Here is a 15,913-nt window from a genome sequence, read left to right on the forward strand (position 1 = left end):
ACCCAGAGGCCCTGAGACCCTGAGACACAGAGAGTCAGAGGCCCTGAGACACAGAGACCCAGAGGTCCTGAGAGCCTGAGACACTGAGACACAGAGATCCAGAGGCCCGGAGACACAGAGACCCAGAGGCCCTGAGACCCTGAGACACTGAGACATTGAGACTCAGACACCCAGAGACCCAGAGGCCCTGAGACCCTGAGACACTGAGACATTGAGACCCAGAGACCCAGAGACCCAGAGGACGTGAGACACTGAGACACTGAGACACAGAGACCCTGAGACCCTGAGACACTGACACATTGAGACTCAGAGACCTAGAGATCCAGAGGACCTGAGACCCTGAGACACTGAGACACTGAGTCACTGAGACACTGAGACATTGAGACCCAGAGGCGCATGAAGCCCTGAGACCCTGAGACACTGAAACACTGTGACTCAGAGACCCAGAGACCCAGAGGTCCTGAGACACTGAGACACAGAGATCCAGAGGCCCTGAGACCCTGAGAACCTGAGACACAGAGACCCAGAGGCCCTGTGACCCTGAGACAATGAGACCCAGAGACCCAGAGGCCCTGAGACCCTGAGACACGGAGACCCAGAGACCCTGAGACATCTGAGACCCAGAAGCCCTGAGACCCTGAGACACAGAGACACAGAGACCATGAGACCCAGAGGCCCTGAGACCCTGAGATCCTGAGACACTGAGACCCAGAGACCCAGAGGCCCTGAGACCCTGAGACACAGAAACCCAGAGGCCCTGAGACTCTGAGAACCTGAGACACAGAGACCCAGAGACCTAGAGACCCAGAGGCCCTGAGATACTGAGATACTGAGACCCAGAGACCCTGACCCCCTGAGACCCAGAGACCCTGAGAAACTGAGACACAGAGACCCAGAGGCCCTGAGACCCTGAGACACTGAGACATTGAGACATTGAGACTCAGAGACCCAGGGACCCAGAGGGCCTGAGACACTGAGACACAGAGGCCCTGAGACGCTGAGGCACTGAGACATTGAGACTCAGATACCCAGAGACCCAGAGGGCGTGAGATCCTGAGACACAGTGACTCAGAGGCCGTGAGACCCTGAGACTCTGAGACATTGAGACCCAGAGACGCAGAGGCCCTGAGACCCCGATAAACTGAGACCCTGAGACCCAGAGGCCCTGAGACCCTGAGACTCTGGAACACTGAGACTCAGAGACCCAGAGACCCAGAGGCCCTGAGACACAGAGACACAGAGACCCAGAGGCCCTGAGACACTAAGGCACTGAGACATTGAGTCTCATAGACCCAGAGGCCCAGAGACCCTGAGACACTGAGACACTGAGACATTGAAACTAAGAGACCCTGAGACACTGAGACATTGAGACCCAGAGACGCAGAGGCCCTGAGACCATGAGACTCTGAGACCCTGAGACCCAGAGGTCCTGAGACCCTGAGACACAGAGGCCCTGAGACCCTGAGACACTGCGACCCTGAGACCCAGAGGCCGTGAGACCCTGAGACACTGAGACCCAGAGGTCATGAGACCCTGAGACACAGTGACCCAGAGGCCCTGAGACCATGAGACACTGAGACCCAGAGGCCCTGAGACCCTGAGACACAGTGACCCAGAGGCCCTGAGACCCTGAGACACTGAGACCCTGAGACCCAGAGGCCCTGAGACCCTGAGACTCTGAGACCCTAAGACACTGAGACACAGAGGCCCTGAGACGCTGAGACCCTGAGACACTGAGACCCTGAGACCCTGAGACACTGAGTCCTTGAGTCCCAGAGGCCGTGAGACCCTGAGGCACAGTGACCCAGAGGCCCTGAGACCCTGAGACCCTGAGACACAGAGACCCAGAGACCCTGAGACCCTGAGACATTGAGACACTGAGACTCAGAGACCCAGAGACCCAGAGGCCCTGAGACCCTGAGACACTGAGACACTGAGACTCAGAGACCCAGAGACCCGGAGGCCCTGAAATCCTGAGACCCAGAGACCCAGAGGACCTGAGACACTGAGGCACTGATACACTGAGACACTGAGATACTGAGACACAGAGGCCCTGAGACACTGAGGCACTGAGACATTGAGACTTAGAGACCCAGGGACCCAGAGGGCCTGAGACCCTGAGACACAGTGACTCAAAGGCCCTGAGACATTGAGACCCAGAGACGCAGAGGCCCTGAGACCCTGATAAACTGAGACCCTGAGACCCAGAGGTACTGAGACCCTGGGACCCTGAGACACTGAGACACTCAGACATTCAGACTCGGAGACCAGAGACCCAGCGGACCTGAGACCCTGAGACACTGAGACACTGAGACATTGAGACTCAGAGACCCAGAGGCCCAGTGGCCCTGAGACCCTGGGACACTGAGACACTGAGACACTGAGACATTGAGACTCAGAGACCCAGAGGCCCAGTGGCCCTGAGACCCTGGGACACTGAGACACTGAGACATTGAGACTCAGAGACACAGAGACCCACAGGCCCTGAGACCCTGAGACACTGCGAACCAGAGACCCAGAGGCCCTGAGACCCTTAGACACAGAGACCCAGAGGCCCTGAGACCCTGAGACCTAGAGGCCCTTAGACCCAGAGACCCTGAGACACTGAGACCCTGAGACCCTGAGACCCAGCGGCCCTGAGACCCTGAGACCCAGAGGCCCTGAGACACTGAGACTCAGAGACCCAGAGGCCATGAGACCCTGAGACACTGAGACACTGAGACACTGAGACTCAGAGACCCAGAGAACCAGAGACCCTGAGACACTGAGACACTGAGACATTGAGACTCAGAGACCCAGAGACTCAGAGGCCCTGAGACCCTGAGAAACAGAGGCCCTGAGACAGTGAGACACTGAGACATTGAGACTCAGAGACCCAGAGGCCCTGAGACCCTGAGACCCTGAGACACTGAGACATTGAGACTCAGAGACCCAGAGACCCAGAGGCCATGAGACCCTGAGACCCAGAGACCCAGAGGCCCTGACACCCTGAGACAGTGAGACACAGAGACACAGAGGCCCTGAGATCCTGAGACATTGAGACTCAGATACCCAGAGACCCAGAGGCCCTGAGACCCCGAGACACTGAGACACAGAGACACAGAGACCCAGAGGCCCTGAGACACAGAGCCCCAGAGGACCTGAGACACTGAGACATTGAGACTCAGAGACCCAGAGACCCAGAGGCCCAGAGCCCCTGAGACACTGAGACACTGAGACATTGAGACTCAGAGACCCAGAGACCCAGAGGCCCGGAGACCCTTAGACACACAGACCCAGAGGCCCTGAGTCCCTGAGACCCTGAGACCCTGTGACACTGAGACCCTGAGACACAGAGGCCCTGAGACCCTGGGACACTGAGACACAGAGGCCCTGAGACCCTGGGACACTGAGACATTGAGACTCAGAGACACAGAGACCCAGAGGCCCTGAGACCCTGAGACACAGAGACCCAGAGGCCCTGAGACCCTGAGACACTGCGACCCAGAGACCCAGAGACCCTGAGACACAGAGACACAAAGACACAGAGGCCCTGAGACACTGAGACTCAGACACCCAGAGGTCCAGAGGTCCCGAGAACACGAGACACTGAGACACTGAGACATTGAGACTCAGAGACCCAGAGACACCGAGACACTGAGACACTGAGACGCACAGACCCAGAGGCCCTGAGTCCCAGAGACACTGAGACCCTGAGATCCAGAGGCCCTGAGACCATGAGACACTGAGACCATGAGACCCAGAGGTCCTGAGACCCAGAGGCCCTGCGACCCTGAGCAACTGAGACACTGAGACACTGAGACAGTGAGACTCAGAGACCCAGAGACCCAGAGGCCCTGAGACCCTGAGACACTGAGACATTGAGACTCAGAAACCCAGAGACTCAGAGGACATGAGACAGAGAGACCCAGAGTCCCGGCGACACTGAGACACTGAGACATTGAGGCTAAGATACCCAGAGACCCAGAGGACATGAGACCCTGAGCCAAAGAGACACAGAGGCCCTGAGACCCTGAGACACTGAGACATTGAGACTCAGAGACCCAGAGACCCAGAGGTCCTGTGACCCTGAGACCCTGAGACACTGAGACTTTGCGACTCAGAGACCCAGAGGACGTGAGACACTGAGACACTGAGACACAGAGGCCCTGAGACACTGTGACACTGAGACATTGAGACTCAGAGACTCAGAGACCCAGAGGCCCTGAGACCCTGAGACACTGAGACCCTGAGACCCAGAGGCTCACAGGCCCTGAGACCCTGAGACGCTGAGACACTGAGACACTGAGACTCAGAGACCCAGAGACCCAGAGGTCCGGAGACCCTGAGGCCCTGAGACACAGAGACCCAGAGGCCCAGAGACCCTGAGGCACTGATACACTGAGACATTGAGACTCAGAGACCCAAGATCCGGAGGACCTGAGACCGTGAGACACAGAGACCCTGAGACGCATGAGGCCCTGAGATCCTGAGACACTAAGACACTGAGACATTGAGACTCGAGACACAGAGACCCAGAGGCCCTGAGACCCTGAGACACTGAGACCCAGAGACCCAGAGGCCCGGAGACCCTTAGACACACAGACCCAGAGGCCCACATGCCCTGAGGCCCTGAGACCCTGAGACATTGAGACCCTAAGACCCAGAGGCCCTGAGACCCTGAAACACTGAGACTCAGAGACCCAGAGGCACTGAGAACCTGAGACACTGAGACACAGAGACACAGAGACCCAGAGGCCCTGAGACACAGACACCCAGAGGCCCTGAGACCCTGAGACACTGAGACACAGAGACCCAGAGGCCCTGAGACCCTGAGACACTGAGACACTGAGACTTTGACACTCAGAGACCCAGAGGACCTGAGACACTGAGACCCTGAGACACTGAGACACTGAGACCCAGAGACGCAGAGGCCCTGAGACCCTGATACACTGAGACCCTGAGACCCAGAGGTCCTGGGACCCTGGGACCCTGAGACACTGAGACACAGAGACATTGAGACTCAGAGACCCAGAGGCCCAGTTGCGTCTGAGACCCTGGGACCCTGAGACACTGAGATACTGAGACACTGAGACACTGAGACACTGAGACATTGAGACTCAGAGACACAGAGACCCAGAGGCCTTGAACCCCTGAGACACAGAGAGCCAGATGCCCTGAGACCCTGAGACACTGAGACACTGAGACATTGAGGCTAAGATACCCAGAGACCCAGAGGCCCTGTGACCCTGAGACCCTGAGACACTGAGACTTTGCGACTCAGAGACCCAGAGACCCAGAGGACGTGAGACACTGAGACACTGAGACCCTGAGACACTGTGACACTGAGACACTGAGACATTGAGACTCAGAGACCCAGAGGACCTAAGACACTGAGACACAGAGACCCAGAGGCTCACAGGCCCTGAGACGCTGAGACGCTGAGACACTGAGACACTGAGACTCAGAGACCCAGAGACCCAGAGGTCCTGAGACCCTGAGACACTGAGACACAGAGACCCAGAGGCCCTGAGACACAGAGACCCAGAGGCCCAGAGACCCTGAGGCACTGATACACTGAGACATTGAGACTCAGAGACCCAAGATCCAGAGGACCAGAGACCCTGAGACCGTGAGACACAGAGACCCTGAGACGCATGAGGCCCTGAGATCCTGAGACACTAAGCCTCAATGTCTCAGTGTCTCAGTGTCTCAGGGCCTCTGGGTCTCTGTGTCTCAGTGTCTCAGGGTCTCAGGGCATCTGGCTCTCTGTGTCTCAGGGGTTCAAGGCCTCTGGGTCTCAGGGTCTCAGTGTCACAGGGTCTCAGGGCGTCAGGATCTCATGGCCTCTGGGTCTCAGGGTCTCAGGGTGTCAGGGCCTCTGGGTCTCTGGGTCTCAATGTCTCAGTGTCTCAGTTTCTCAGCGTCTCAGGTCCCCTGGGTCTCAGTGTCTCAGGGACTCAAGGCCTCTGGGTCTCAGGGTCTCAGTGTCACAGGGTCTCAGGGCCTCAGGATCTCATGGCCTCTGGGTCTCAGGGTCTCAGGGCCTTTGGGTCTCTGGGTCTCTGAGTCTCAATGTCTCAGTGTCTCAGTGTCTCAGTTGTTCAGGGTCTCAGGGCCTCTGGGTCTCAGGACCTCTGGGTCTCATGGTCTCAGTGTCTCATGGTCTCAGGGCCTCTGGATCTCAGGGCCTCAGTGTCTCTGGGACTCAGGGCCTCTGGGTCTATGCGTCTCAGTGTCTCAGTGTCTCGGTGTCTCTGGGTCTCTGAGTCTCAATGTCTCAGTGTCTCGTGTTCTCAGGACCTCTGGATCTCTGGGTGTCTGAGTCTCAGTGTCTCAGGGCCTCTGTGTCTCTGTGTGTCTGTGTCTCAGGGCCTCTGGGTCTCTGGGTCGCAGTGTCTCAGGGTCTCAGGGCCTCTGGGTCTCTGTGTCTCAGGGTCTCAGGGCCTCTGGGTCTCTGTGTCTCTGAGTCTCAATGTCTCAGTGTCTCAGTGTCCCAGGGTCTCAGGGCCACTGGGCCTCTGGGTCTCTGAGTCTCAATGTCTCAGTGTCTCAGTGTCTCAGGGCCTCTGTGTCTCAGGGCCTCAGGGTCTCAGGGCCTCTGGGTCTCAGGGTCTCAGTGTCACAGGGTCTCAGGGTCTCAGGGCCTCTGGGTCTCAGGGTCTCAGTGTCACAGGGTCTCAGGGTCTCAGGGACTCAGGGCCTCTGGGTCTGTGTGTCTAAGGGTCTCCGGGCCTCTGGGTCTCTGGGTCTGAGACATTGAGACTCAGAGACACAGAGATCCAGAGGCCCTGAGAGCCTGAGACACAGTGACCCAGTCTCTGGGTCTGAGACATTGAGACTCAGAGACACAGAGATCCAGAGGCCCTGAGAGCCTGAGACACAGTGACCCAGAGGCCCTGAGACCCTGAGACACTGAGACCCTGAGACCCGCATGCCCTGAGGCCCTGAGACCCTGAGACACTGAGACCCTAAGACCCAGAGGCCCTGAGACGCTGAAACACTGAGACTCAGAGACCCAGAGGCACTGAGAACCTGAGACACTGAGACACTGAGACACTGAGACACTGAGACCCAGAGGCCCTGAGACACAGAGATCCAGAGGCCCTGAGACTCTGAGACACTAAGACACTGAGATATTGAGACTCAGACACCCAGAGGCCCTGAGACCCTGAGACACTGAGACACAGAGACCCAGAGGCCCTGAGACCCTGAGACACTGAGACACTGAGACATTGACACTCAGAGACCCAGAGGACCTGAGACACTGAGACCCTGAGACACTGAGACACTGAGACATTGAGACCCAGAGACGCAGAGGCCCTGAGACCCTGATACACTGAGACCCTGAGACCCAGAGGTCCTGGGACCCTGGGACCCTGAGACACTGAGACACAGAGACATTGAGACTCAGAGACCCAGAGGCCCAGTTGCATCTGAGACCCTGGGACCCTGAGACACTGAGATACTGAGACATTGAGACACTGAGACATTGAGACTCAGAGACACAGAGACCCAGAGGCCCTGAGACCCTGAGACACAGAGACCCAGAGGCCCTGAGACCCTTAGACACAGAGACACAGAGACCCAGAGGCCCTGAGACACTGAGACTCAGAGAGCCAGAGACCCAGAGGTCCTGAGACCATGAGACACTGAGATACTGAGACATTGAGACTCAGAGACCCAGAGACCCCGAGACACTGAGACACTGAGACGCATAGACCCAGAGGCCCTGAGACCCTGAGACACTGAGACATTGAGACCCAGAGGCCCTGAGACCATGAGACACGGAGACCCTGAGACCCAGAGACCCAGAGACCCAGAGGCCCTGAGACCCAGAGACACTGAGACCCAGAGACCCAGAGACCCAGAGGCCCTGAGACCCTGAGACACTGAGACCCAGAGGCCCTGAGACCCTGAGACCCTAAGACACTGAGACATTGAGACTCAGAAACCCAGAGACTCAGAGGACATGAGACAAGCAGACCCAGAGGCCTTGCGACACTGAGACACTGAGACATTGAGACTCAGAGACCCAGAGGACGTCAGACACTGAGACACAGAGACATTGAGACTCAGAGACCCAGAGATCCAGAGGCCCTGAGACCCTGAGACACTGAGACCCAGAGGCCCTGAGACCCTGAGACCCTAAGACACTGAGACATTGAGACTCAGAAACCCAGAGACTCAGAGGACATGAGACAAGCAGACCCAGAGGCCCTGAGACCCTGAGAAACTGAGACATTGAGACTCAGAGACCCAGAGGAAGTGAGACACTGAGACACAGAGACATTGAGACTCAGAGACCCAGAGATCCAGAGTCCCTGAGACCCTGAGACACTGAGACCCAGAGACCCAGAGGACGTGAGACACTGAGACACTGAGACCCAGAGACCCAGAGGACGTGAGACACTGAGACACTGAGACCCAGAGGCCCTGAGACCCTGAGACCCTGAGAAACTGAGACATTGAGACTCAGAGACCCAGAGGACGTGAGACACTGAGACACTGAGACATTGAGACTCATAGACCCAGAGACCCAGAGGCCCTGAGGCCCAGAGACAATGAGACCCAGAGACCCTGAGGCCCTGAGACACTGAGACCCTGAGACCCTGAGACCCAGAGGCCCTGAGACCCTGAGACCCTGAGACACTGAGACCCTGAGACCCAGAGGCCCTGAGACCCAGAGGCCCTGAGACCCTGAGACTCTGAGACACTGAGACCCTGAGACCCAGAGGCCCTGAGACCCTGAGACACTGAGACACAGAGACCCAGAGACCCAGAGGACCTGAGACACTGAGACACTGAGACCCAAAGACCCTGAGACTCTGAGACACTGAGACACTGAGACCCAAAGACCCTGAGACTCTGAGACACTGAGACACTGAGACCCAAAGACCCTGAGACCCTGAGACACTGAGACCCTGAGACCCAGAGGCCCTAAGAACCTGAGGCACTGAGACACTGAGACTCAGAGACCCAGAGGTCCTGAGACCCTGAGACACTGAGACACAGAGACCCAGAGGCCCTGAGACCCTGAGACACTGAGACAGTTTCTCTGACAGAATAGAATTAAATATCTAACAGTTGAAAACAAAGTTTTTTTTTATTAACACATATTTCAACACTTTTCCTACATGATGATGTCTGAACCCAATAAAGGAACAATACTCTTTGCACATTGTTCTCTCTGGATGTTTATAGTCAAGTAATAAAGACATTATACAGTGGGTAACAAAATAAGGAAAACATCAAATCTAACAACTGTATAATGTTTCCCGGTAGATCGGAATTTACCGGGGGATGTATTACTCTCACAGGCACACAGAATGACTGACTTTGTTCAACTTGATCAGTGAATTATCGGTATAAGTTAATATAAATGAGAATATGAGTGATTCAGACCTAGCACTAAATTAGGGAAAATGTGATGAGGATTTGTACTGAGCAGGCTGAAGTTCATGTTTATGAATCTGCTGTGTGACAACATTTATCAAATTTTAACGTAGGGAAATTGTGAAATATTGACTTTTTGGTGCAGTCGTTATCTATCTACCTGTCTATCTATCTCTCTATCTATCTATCTATCTGTCTATCTATGTATCTATCTATCTATCTATCTATCTATCTGTCTATCTATCTCTCCCTCTCTCTCTCTATCTATCTGAGACACGTATATAAGTCCTCTGTGAAATTGGATTAGAAGTTTCTGAATCCTGTCACCAATTGTAACAGAGTCACACGAGTTAATGCTCAAAATGTCCATCATTTTGTACAACATTTAAATTTAGTGTTTGAGAGCAAGTATGTTTCAAAGAAGAGAGTTTATTGTGTCCTGTTCTCTGCCGGATGAAACCCATAAATGAACATTGATCTTTGAACCTTGTTCTCCCGGGAATTGCCTCATTAAATAATAGATAAGTTAGACAGTGGGTGATAACATCTAACAACTGCTGACTATTTCTCTGTGGGTCTTAAAGGATCTGTGGACAATACTCTCTGTTATTAGGTACACAGAATGAATGTCTTCGTTTAAACTGATTACGGATTTATTGAAAGGATTCAGTAAAATTATACTGTTTAATTCAGACCCAGCTGGCATTAAGAGAAAGGTGTGGTGAGGAGCTGCACTGATCAGGCTGAAGGTCGTATTTATGACTGTGTGTAACTGATCTTTACCCAGGGTGTGTTTGATAAGCGGTTGAATCCACTGTACTAATTTGTTCAGACTTTCTGGAACCAGGAGCGGGAACGGCTGTTCACGGTAAGAGCCCAGAATATCCTCACCACCTTTACATTGTTTTAATGTAGGGAATCTGAACAATCTTGAGTTTTGGTGCCATGGATCGATAGGTTAGAAAGTTCTAGGAGGTCAGTGTGTCTGTGTTAGTTTTCCATAATACCAATCCAGCCAGTCCATCTTTCCCCTATTTGTCCATGTACCCCCTCATCCTTTCCTTCAAGAATTCTTCATTTCTGTTTAAACAAAGTGAAATGGGATAAAAATGCTTCCAAATCCTTCTAACAATGATAACAGTTTATCTGCAGTTAATATTAAACTGTTCAGTGTTTGTAACATCACGTGAAAGCTTCTATCGACCTCCCTTCCACATGTGCTGACAGTAATCATGCAACTGAGTTCCTTCATCTGTGTATGATTTTACTAATTTTTCTTTGTCCTCTGTGAACCTTACATCTTCACTCTCGTGTGTGTCTTTTACTCGAGGGGATATTCCTGCTTGAAGCTGGAACAAAGTTTCATAAAGTTTCATCGTAACCTCCAAGGTCTGAGCAAGTCACTGAGTCATCTCATTGAGACGTATAAGATGATGAATGGGATGGATAGGATAGAGGTGGAGAGACTCTTCCCGCTCAGAAAGGACAGTAGGACTAGGGGGCACAGCCTCAAGATAAAGGGGGGGGCGGTTTAGAACGGAGTTGAGGAGGAACTTCTTCTCTCAAAGGGTGGTGAATCTCTGGAATTCTCTGCCCGTTGAAGTGGTGGAGGCTGCCTCGCTCAATATACTTAAGACACGGGTTGATGTGTTTTTGATAAGAGAGGGGATTAAGGGTTATGGGGAGAGGGCGGGAATGTGGAACTGAGCAGCGACAGATCAGCCATGATCTTATTGAATGGCGGGGCAGGCTCGAAGGGCTAGATGGCCTACTCCTGCTCCTATTTCTTATGTTCTTATGTTCTTATGTTCTAAGTCACGTCTGACATGCAGTGTGGGGCCGGGGACATCCTAACTGTGAGGTATCCAAAGATGTCCCTACAACAGGCCAGAGGTCCTTTAGTCAGGGTTGTACCACATTGCCCAAGAAGTTCAATTCTGAGGGTTCCCACCACCTTTCCTGTGATAATACTGCCACTCCCTCTGGTAGATCTGTTCTCTCACGGGACAGACATTGAGTGATTCCATTCCAAAAAATGAAACCAGCAGACAAAGCTAATTACCAAATATTGAGGCTAATTAGCTGCTATATTTCTGATCACATCTCAGGCTGTGAACAAAACATAGCGCAGATAACCAACTAGAGACTAGTCTGAGACATTCTCCTCATTAATCTACTGTTGCTGGGAGAATTATCGATGATGGAAAACACACAAGTTCAGGGCAGTAGAATAGAAGCCTGGGTACCGAGATTAATGCATCAACAATATCAATAAATTACATTTACACAGATAGAATTGTAGCAAAATAAAGTGAAAATCTAGTGATTGAAAATGAAGATATTTTAATGGTAAATCTCAGTGTTTCCTATCCTCTGGTGTCTGAACCCAATAAACCAACAATGTTTGAGTTTTGAACTTTGCTATGTTTGAAAGTTGATATTCCAATAATAAAGACGTTATACAATACGTAATACAAAGAGAAAAAAAAAATCACAGCCAGTAAATGGGGACTGTTTTTCTGTGTTTCTAAAAGAGCAGGGGGAAATGTAATCACTATCAACAGGCAACAAAATGAACATCCTTGTCAAAATTGGTCAGCAACTAATCAGAACAATTCAATTAAAATGATATGTCGTTTAATCCGGATGCACCTCTAAATAAAAGTACAATGTGTTAATGGTTTGTGTTGATCAGGGTGAAGGTCTTGTTTATGACCCTGATGTGTAGTTATTCTTTACCCAGGGTGTGTTCGATAATCTGCTGTAAGCTCTACACTAATTTATCAGGACTCTCTGGAACCAGAATCAAGAACCACAGCACAAGGTAAGAACCGAGAATATACTAACAACTATTCCAGTGATTTGAGAAAGGAAACATGAGCCTTTGTTGCATTTTACAGGGTGGCCCAGTAGATTTATTGAATAGTTAACAGCACTGAGGAACGTCAGCGAGTCTGTGTCGGACACTGCAAGGTCAATCCTTCTAACCCAAATATCCCACCTCCCTTATCACCCTGTTTCCTTCAAATCGATTGGTTTTCTTTAGAAGATATTGGTGAAATTGAGACAAATATATTCAATTTTTCCAGCAATAGTTACAGTTTCTCTGCACTTCGTCTAAACCGCTCAGAACTTTAAACATCTATTGAAAATACTTCTCAATGCTGTTCTCCATGTTGCTAATGTATCTGAATGTTATCAGTGTAACTGAATGTAATGTTACCAATGTCATTTCTGGCACCATTTTTATCAACATTTTCTTCACCTCTCTGAACAGGTTATGTTCTTGTTTAAGTACATGTCCAATGTTCAACTCATTATTCCTGCTTAAGGCTGAACTAATGTTTTAGGTTATATTCAATTTGGGCTCATACTTTTCACACTCTGAGACATCCTAATTGGGCATACCCAAAAAAGATGCTGGGGACACCCACACCACGCCCCAGAATTCCCCGGTAAATCTTGTGTGACAATTACCCGAGAAGTTCAATCTTTAACTGAGCCCATCGTCCTGTAATGGATCCACCAGATATTGTGATGTAAATTACAAACTTCCAATTGTTCAAACTGACTGACAATAGTCATCACTTAGACCAATTTAGAAGAATTAAATCTACTTCAAATTTAGATCTCACTAGATTACTGAGGTATCTGTTGATAATATGGTGATCGATAGATCTTTAGATCCATAGACCACCCACCAGTGGCTAATAATCCAATAAGAACAATAGACTGCCATGACACTCCATGTTATTCCACATTTAACTTTCTAACATCCTGACCGTCCCCTCGATCCCCTCTGGCCAAATCCATAGAACATCTGTTCCCCTCCTCGTGTCCCCTGGCCCCCTGGCCATCCGTCCCTCTGGCAACTTCCTCGTCCACCCAAAGGCCTGACATTGCCCACTGGTCCAACGCTACACCCTAACTCCACTCCCACTACGTAACCTGTCTGCAAACCTCCTAGAGATCCATGGGACGAAGCCATTTCTCTTCACCACAAGATTACCCCCTCCATCCTGAATAGGGCAACATAACTGTCCCCTCCCCCACCAGCTGATGGATACAACACTGCCTTACTTGCAGCTCAGTGCACCCATCGAGAACCACCCAACATAGCACAGAATTCCAGCCCATCTTCCACAGCCGGGCCAACACCCCTCTGACCATTCTGATAATGATTTTCCAATCATCACTAGATATTGAGGAGCTAACTGAGGGCTGCAGAAAGGCAAACTTTCTTCAATTGTTTTAAAAAAAAGATGTCAAGGGAAATGCCAAACAATTATAGGCCAGTTAGCCTTAAATTGGTGGTGGGCAAATTAATGGAAATAATCCTGAGTGGGCGGATTAATTGTCAAGTAGAAAGGCACAGATTTATCAGGAATGGTCAATGTGTATTTGTTAAAGGAAGATCTTGCTTCACAAATTTGATTGGATTCTTTGAGGATGTGATGAGAAAGGATGATGAAGGTAGTGCTGTGTATGTTGTGTACATGGAACTTAGCCAGGTCTTTGACAAGGTCCCATATGGCAGATAGGTGAAAAGTGTAAAAACCCACGGGGTAGAGTGTAATGTGGCAAACTGGATAAAATGTTCCACAGTGCTCGCTTTTGCAGCTCCTTACACTTTGTGTTACAGATTAACATTGTGGAAATGAATGGGGCAGCACGATTTGGAAATCACAGAGTCACAGCCATAGAGATTTACAGCATGGAAACAGACCCTTCGGCCCAACTTGCCCATGCTGCCCTTATTTTTTTAAACCCCTAGTTTAATCCCAATTGCCCGCATTTGGCCCTTATCCCTCTATACCCATCCTACCCATGTAACTATCTAAATGTTTTTCTAAAAGATAAAATTGTACCCGCCTCTACTGCTACCTCTGGCACCTTATCCCAGACACTCACCACCCTCTGTATGAAAACAGATGTCCCTCTGGACACTTTTGTATCTCTCCCCTCTCACCTTAAACCTCCAGTTTTAGACTCATCTACCTTTGGGTAGGGGAGTCTAAAATTTGCAGATAGAAAAACATTGGCCCAGTAGTGAACAGTGTAGAGGGTAGCTATAATTTTGAAATAATATAAATGGGTTGGTGGAGTAGGTGGTGAAGAGGCAGACAGATTTTAACACAGAAGAGTGTGAAGTCATGTCATTAGGAAGGTAAAGCAGTTATAGAGATTACACGATAAATGGAAATATATTAAGAGGAATAGATGAGGTGAATGATCATGGTGTACAACTACACTGGTGCCTAAATGCAGCAGTTCAAGTAGATAAGGTTGTAATGAAGGCACAGGGAATGTTCTCCTTCACTGCCAGAGGTATAGAATATAAAACTAGGGATGTAATGTTGGAATTGGACAAAATACTGATGAGGCCACAGCTGAAATGTAGTGTGCAGTTCTTGTCCCCATATTACAGTAAGAATGGAATTGTTCTGGAATGAATGTAGAGGAGGTTTACAAGAATGGTGCCAGGGCTAGAATACTGTTGCTATGAGGAGAGATTAAATAGGTTGTGGTTATTTTCCTTGGAAAATAGTTAACTTAACCCAAAAATTACTTGAGCCCGGACACATTATTGGAATCTGGAGCTTTTTCCTTCACAAGTGATGAACACTGCGCTATGGTTTTGTGACCGAGATATTCCACACTTTGCGCCTAGAAAATGCATTTGGTACAATTCTGATGCAATGCTGTTTCTGAAGACTCTAACACTTGATTCAGGGTTGCTGAGGTGTTCCTCCTCAGTTTTCCCTGTAATTAGATGCCATAAAAATGAACTCCTCCAGGAGGAAAACCTTGTCACAGATTATCCATTGTCCCCAGCATGGTTTGAAAACAGAAACTCCAGGTAATCACGTACACAGTATCATCATTTTTAATAACAGGGATATTTGATGCTCCCCAACTGAATGGACTCATTGAGTGGCTGCAAAGAATCAAACTCCTCCTCCTCCACTTTACCTTTCATGGTGAAGGACACTGTCCAGTACTTGAAAAAGTGAGGAGGATAGTCTGTGGATCGACAAACAACTTCACTATGGTGCCACGCAATGTGCCCAGTTCATCTGAATATTTCTGACTGGAATCCTCTGTCACCTTTGTGTGCTTTATTTCATCCCAGTTCTACAGAACTTCACTGAGCAGCCATGCCCTATGGATAAGGCTCCTTTCCTTTTACCACAGGGACGTGTGTCCTCCCTTTGTGTGCAATGCCCATTTCTAACACTGGAAGCAATGGTCTGGGCTCTCTGGTGTACGTCTGAAGTTTGATCCCTGTCTGAGGAAGGGCTGGTGCCTGGTTAGAGTCCCAAGTTATCTTGCTGGTCCTTTCACTGATTACAGAGGCAGAGGTTCCCGTGTCCACCACCACCTTGGTTTGTTTTCCACTGACCTTCACTGTTTCATAGATAGGTTTCACACACCCTGACTCACATTAAACATGTTGTAAGAGTGTTCCTAGAGCAAAGAAAAGTACAACACAAGAACACACCCTTCGGCCCTCCAAACCTGTGCTGATTATGATGTG

The sequence above is a fragment of the Carcharhinus amblyrhynchos genome, unplaced genomic scaffold (assembly GCF_965287045.1).
Source record: "Carcharhinus amblyrhynchos unplaced genomic scaffold, sCarAmb.v2.hapA scaffold_96, whole genome shotgun sequence".
Taxonomy (NCBI): Eukaryota; Metazoa; Chordata; class Chondrichthyes; order Carcharhiniformes; family Carcharhinidae; genus Carcharhinus; species Carcharhinus amblyrhynchos.